Below are 6,959 nucleotides of genomic sequence, written 5' to 3' on the forward strand. Positions count from 1 at the left end.
AGATACAAGAGCTCACTGAGCGCTCAATAAGCGGTCGTGCTTCTGGATGCACCCAATAACAACCCAGTAAACATTGGTGTCTTGTAGAAATCTAAAAGATATCTCTTTAAAGATATGTTCAAGACATTTCTAGAAGATATGTAAAAGATGTCTAAAAAAATGTCTAAAAAGATTTTATTAAAGATGTCGTTTTATAACTTCTAAAAGATATCTATAGACATCTTAAAAGATGTTTTTAAAATATTTGTAATAGATATATTAAAGATATCTACTAAATGATCTCTCTTGAAAGAGACGACGTCTTAGACGCAGAGAGACGTCCGCGGTATTGCCCGAACATGTTGCTCTACGTGTTGCCCGTGTTATCTTTGAGACACACAGGAGAAGAGGACGCGTTTTAAAATTATAATCACAAGTAATCACATAATATATATCTTATTTTGGCATTCAACGCCTCTTAAATTATACCGTTTGCTGCAGCTTTACAACTAATCTTAAATTAACACGAACGCTGTAATAAGAATTTATACTTACACATTTAAATTGATAAATATTGCACAGATTTTGGCAATATTTATCAATTTAAGTGTATATAAGTATATACCAAAATATTTTTGCATGTTTTGGAATTATATTTTGTTTCGAATGACCTTGACAACATATGTCAAGAGCATCGGAGCTGCTTTTCTGTTAATATCTTTGTACTTTATAAAATTAAAACATGTACATGTACATGTTCGATCACTGGAACGTTTATCTTAATTAAAGTAATTGTTTTGTAAAAATATTGTTTTGTTTTAACTTTTCTGTTTTAGGTCATGGACATATCGAAGTTACATTGTCAACAAGACCTTGGTGTGTTTCCGAAAAAGTTATAAATAAATTTGATGCAAGAACACAACAACTTAGTGTTGATAGTGAAAAGATCGTTTTAAATGTTCCATATACTGATTCTTTACCATAATCACTGGACAAAGTATAAGAAAGCGAGAAGAAAGAATTAGGCGTCACTGGAATAAATGTGTCATTGATTACTTTGGAACAAGTATTTTTAAAGTATGTTTATTAAAATATGTTTATGTCCTTATTTTATTATTATTTCCTTACTTTATTATTGATTATAGGATTGTGAGAAGTGAAGATAGTCGGAAACATCTTAATGAATTATTTACAGCACCATTACAAAAAGTTACACACACTGAACTATCCGTGCAAACAATATCGGCATCATGGTGGAACAAGACATGGTGTGTCCGAGCGCAGCTTTATTATTTGAGCAAATCAGTATTGGCCCCCAGTTTACGTCACATTTGGAGCTACATTCAAATGTGAAAATATATTAATCTTACTAAAATCTCATTTTAATGTATAATACGTGCAATATTCAATTTTTAATAATTAAATAATTAATTTAATATGTTAATGATGAAATCAAATAATTGTTTTTACTGTTTGTTTAAAAATAACAATATAAAATTAGAAATATTTGAACATAAAACATAAGACAAAAATACGGTAATTGTTCACTTTAGGGGAGCCACATCCAATGACCTTGACCTTGACATATGTTGTCAAGGTCATGACCCTGAGTAACCTCCAACAAGTTTTAGCCGTCGCTCGTCCTTCGTTAAAAAGTTATGAAAAATTAAAGTTTTAAAAATAATGTATCATTTCTGCAAATGGGTATATAGGGTGTGTTACGTCCTGTAGACTCCACGATTCTTTTCTTTCAAAGGATTGGTCAGCGTCATATCTAGAGTAAGATTTACGAGACAGGCCCGAGCGCAGATATCTGATAATAGAGCCTAAGTGCACTCCATGCGCTGGGAGACTTGTAAATGTCACTCAAAAGGAAAAATCAAAAGATGAAAATAGCATACATACAAAAGGCTGACAGAGATTACAATTGCGGAACCGTACATTTCTAAGTACAATTACACGATAACGAACACTCAAAAGTACTATCTGAGGGCGACCCGCGATATAATAAAATTCGTCCAAGAGATAGCAGGCGCCATGTCCATTGCGCCAGATCATAAATCTCCTTATTGTCAAATCTCTTCCGGGGAGACGCGAGACCAACTATGATAAGACCCAAGAAAAATCGTAAAATCTTTATTACTGAAACAAAAAAAAACGCTAACATCAGCAATGATAAAAGTTAAGAAAAATCGTAAATCATGTCACAAGTTGCTAGCGTTGCAACAATTTCAGACAAAGGAAAAATCCGCCCTTTTGGGGTATAAATAGAGGCCCTCGGAAGCGCACAGAGACAGTTCTAATCATCAGTCCACCGTGTCAGTTTTCCGAGGCGATAAGCCCGAATTGACTGGCCCGGTCTCCCTCTTGTTCGCTCAAGTCACCTCTTTGATCGGAAGTCAGTTGTCCGAGGCATTGCCCGAGTAAACTGACCAAGATCTGGTGTTCGGTTAGAGACAGCCCACCAAGGCCCACTCACGGCCTGTCTACCGCTGTGCGCCTCCGAGGTCGTCGACGTCCACCAGGAGCACCCACGACCGACCGTGCGTCTCCGTGGCTTTCGAAGTCCACTAGGACCACCCACGACGACCGTGCGCCTCCGAGGCCCCTCTGAAGCCTTTTGCACCGTGAGGAACTGACCGCCGCCATCTTTTCTTCGGTTATACAATGCGCACTCGGGGTGCGACTAGGGAGCCTCGCCCCAGAGGCCCTTATATTAAGGATCCCCGACGGGGGAGGGTTCCGTTAGCGCACGGTGCGATAGCGCACGTCCCGATAGCACACGTGAAATTCAAATTAATTCCCGATAGCCCACGTCCCTTTAGCACACGTCCCGATAGCGCACGAACCAAAACGCGCTCCAACCCGATAGCGCACGACATAAAACGCCAATTTACCCGATAGCACACGTCCCGATAGCACACGTCCCGATAGCGCACGTCCCGATAGCATCCAAATTCCCGCCTCTAATTGATTCCCCCTCAATTTCTCCTCTCCCTATGCACGAGAGATTCCCTTTCCCTTCCGTGCACGAGATTCCCACTCCTCCTCCGTTCACGAAACTACACTCACCTTCCCCCGTTACCCCCTCCTTTTCCGAGCAGACTTTCTTTCCTTTCGAGCAGACTTTCTTTCCTTCCGAGCAGACTTTCTTTCCTTCCGAGCAGACTCTCCTTTCTCCCATCACCACCTCCTTCCCTGAGCAGACTCTTCCTCCGCCTGTTACTACCACCGTTTCCCCCGACTGCGAAATTGTAATGTACTTTCCAGGAATCTCCATCCATGATAGCACACGTCGATGTCCGTTATTGAGAAGCGCACGTCCCGATAGCGAACTGCCCGATAGCACACGTCCCGATAGCACACGTCCCGATAGCACACGTCCCGATAGCACACGTCCCGATAGCGCACGCCGCTGTCCACTATTGAGAAAAAGCGCACGTTTCCCGATAGCACACGTTCCGATAGCACACGTCCTGATAGCGCACTGCCCGATAGCACACGTCCCGATAGCACACGTCCCGATAGCGCATGCCGCTGTCCGCTATTGAGAAAAAGCGCACGTTTTCCCGATAGCACACGTCCCGATAGCGCACTGCCCGATAACGCACGTCCCGATAGCACACGTCCCGATAGCGCACGCCGCTGTCCGCTATTGAAAAAGTCCACTCCCAGGTAATAGGGATTAAGTTCCCTGACCTAAATTAAAGGACCAACGATCATGACCGCTCACGGAGAAAGGCGTCATAGTGTCTTTTCCGAGACACTGACCCATTTTCCGGAGCACTTAAAGGTACGATCGACTCACAGGACACTCCACGGTGTGTACCTGCGAGAGCCCGAACTCGGTGACGCTCCTCCGTTGCCCCTTCCAAAAATTGGGGATCGAGCGTGACCGAATTTCGGGCAGAGTTCGTTGCGCCCTTCCGCAGCTCCTCCCGGAATCGGAGCTTGGACGTAACAGGTGGATAAAGCGACATAGAAGTTGCAAGCTCCTTCACAGAGAAAGAAATGGGGTGAGAGTCGCTTCACGTGAATGCAGTAGGTTCCGCCCCCTGCGGGGGGGGGACTACACTACTGTTAAAAATGTAACAACCTAATTTTGTACTCGGACTAGCTCGTCGTATAAGCGGATCGCACAAAAAGGCTCGGCAGGAGGAGAGTTCGCGATCGGTATTTCGGAGATAGCCACAAAAGAAGTAATATAAACGCAATAGTTGTGAAACGAATACGATTTATTATAAAGAAAAGAAATAAAACAAAATAAACATAAAATAAAATACAGAGATATATATATATGGATAGAAACGACGGCGCGGATAACAAAAATAAGATCGCAGGACGGACGCGGACAGATGAGACAAAACGGATACTTAATCTAACGGCGCGGAGTATTTACAAACGATATCGCGAGGTGTCAGCAGACACTGGAACGTGTGATTTCGGCGGTTTTCGGGCGTGCGGCGAGGCGGTCTCGCTGACGTGGCGAGTTTTTCTACTTCTCGCTGATTCGCGAAAAGTCTCGGCGCGGCTCTGTAGGGCGATGGTTAACAACGCGATGGACGCGAGTATACGCCAGCAATCGAAACGTGTCTTCGCAGTGCGTCGCGTAATTTATGTAATCGGTCATATGGAGAAGCGGATCCGATAATCGACGATCGGGAACGCCCGACGGAGGCAGAGAGCGCCCTACCCCGTTTCGTAAGTCGATTATCGGCAAAGAAGATGTGAGATACGGAAAGAGACAGGCGGAAGTTACACAAGAGTCGTGGCGGATAGCGGCGAGTCGCGTGTACCAGTGATCGCGGCTGTAACGTTGTCCGACGGCTGGGAACGCCCGACGGAGGCAGGGTACGCCCGACCTCTTAGATTCGTCGGAACAAGCGTCTAGTCTTGGGAGCGTATTCGGAGCAGCGGAGCGGAATCTAGGAGCTGGTGCTTGTGATCGGTTTGCTAAGTGCTGGCGGAATAGCGCGCGAGGCGCCGTCGGAGCGGTATCTTATACTGAAGCCGCCAGCCTCGCTCGCAAAGTCCCGGCCATCCTCGATATTCTTCGCCGATCGGTTTCTTGTGGGAGAAGTTTTCCGATCGGCGGTCCTCGATAGTGGCCGAAATCTCCCGACGAGACTGGCGGTTGTAACGGCGGCTGCTGTACCTGTGAATTATGCTTATTTTAACTTAAAAACGTATTCGGGCGCACCGTGCCCTCATCGCCGCATCGCAGGCTTGATGCAGCGGCATCCGGCTGGGTGTTTTTGCCGGGGACGATGCTCTTTCGGAGGCATCGTTACATCTCCCCCTTCCTTTAAAAGTGCCTGAATTCGAGGCACTTATTTCTTTTGCTTCTTATTGTTAGCGAAGCGTACTGATCCGTTTCGATTGAATCGCACGATCCACCGCGTCCCTCCAGACCATGTCTTATGGCTCCCGCAGACAGAACTCGGTAACGCTTGCCGCGCGGCAGAAGTTGCCGCAATAGCCAATCAGCGTCTCGCTGGCAAGACATTGATTGGTTATCGTGCCAACTTCCGCCGCGCGGCAAGCGTTTCCGCGTTCTATCTGCGGGAGCCATTATACTTGCGGCTAACGTGGATGGCAAAGTACGGTACATCTATAATATGACATGGCGCGACTTCTACCGGTACTGGAGGGTGCGCTATCGGCCCCATCGGTTGAGCGGGCGTCAGTGTGGGCCGGCCAACCTTGCTACCCTTGCCGGCCCACATAACGGCGCGGGTGGCGGCGGAGTCGTCAGCCAAGAGAGTTTCTCTCTCCACTACCGGTCCGTCGCCTGCACCAGGCATCCGACAACAGGTGTTTGCTTCCGTGGTGGTGGAAGGCAGGCGACCGGTTCGTCCACCCTGACACCGCTCCGTGACGGCACTGACATAGCCGGGTTTGCTGGATCGTACGGTTCAACCGAATCAATTTCCTCCAAATAGGAGTCAATCGCGCGGACACACTCATCCGTTTCCATGGCGGTTTGAGCGTTAACTAATTCCGATTTTAAACGTTTTAACCCGATTCGTCTGGTTACAGGTCGTCGTCGTCGGTATTATTATTTACATCGCTGTCTCGGTCGGTTTCCTCCTCATCTTTGGAGGCGTCGATGTGGTCTTCGTTCTCGGTATTCGGGCCTGGTCGGTCGCGGTCGGTATCGTCATCGGTCGAGGCGGGCTTTAAGGGGTTAGGCCAGTCTAGGATTTTCAAAAAATCGAAATTTTTTTTTTGGCTTGAAGTACACTTTAGGGTCCTAAAAACATTATTCAGTTGGTAGAATAGTGAAAAAAAGTTTTTTTCCCTGTCCAATCTGCTGTAGTGTCGAAGCGTTCGGAGCGGGCGACGAGCGCATTTTCTACCTGCCGCGGCGGGCTTCCTGTTGTCCCCCTTTTACGACTCTTACCCTCTGCACTAATGTACCAACGGGGCCTGTGGGTTCTAATGATTCCCTAAAAGGCCGTTAGTGGACGCTTCTTTTTGTTTTCGTTAGTTTTTCTGCTTCAACGAATTACTTTATTGACTACAGTGGTTTTTACTGATAAACTATCATTGTTAACAATATGAGTGATGACAAGAAGCCAGTTTATTCGGCGCAAAAAGGCAAAAGAGGACGGAAATCCAAAGCAGATGGACCACGCATTTAAGCACTTTAAGCATTTTAAAGCGGCAGCGTCTGTTAAATCGCTTTGAAATGGAGCAGCCCAGTGAGAACGTTGGTACGTCTGCTAAGAAATTATCTGCAAATAATTCAGATGATATTGAAGTAAATCCTAATATTGGATACAGGATGATAGACTTTTTGACAGTGTTTACAGCAATTTCTCAAGTAGTTGTTTGTAAAAAGTGCAAGTCCGATGTAGAATTCACCAAAACAGGAAATCGTGGCTTGGGTTTCAAAATTGTGAGTAGAGTGTATAGGCCGGTTCAAAGCCATGGTCCTCTGAGGGGGGTGAGGGGCGAGGGGAACCCGAGGCGCGGGG

The sequence above is a fragment of the Cyphomyrmex costatus genome, unplaced genomic scaffold (assembly GCF_001594065.2).
Source record: "Cyphomyrmex costatus isolate MS0001 unplaced genomic scaffold, Ccosl1.0 scaffold545, whole genome shotgun sequence".
NCBI classification, from domain to species: domain Eukaryota; kingdom Metazoa; phylum Arthropoda; class Insecta; order Hymenoptera; family Formicidae; genus Cyphomyrmex; species Cyphomyrmex costatus.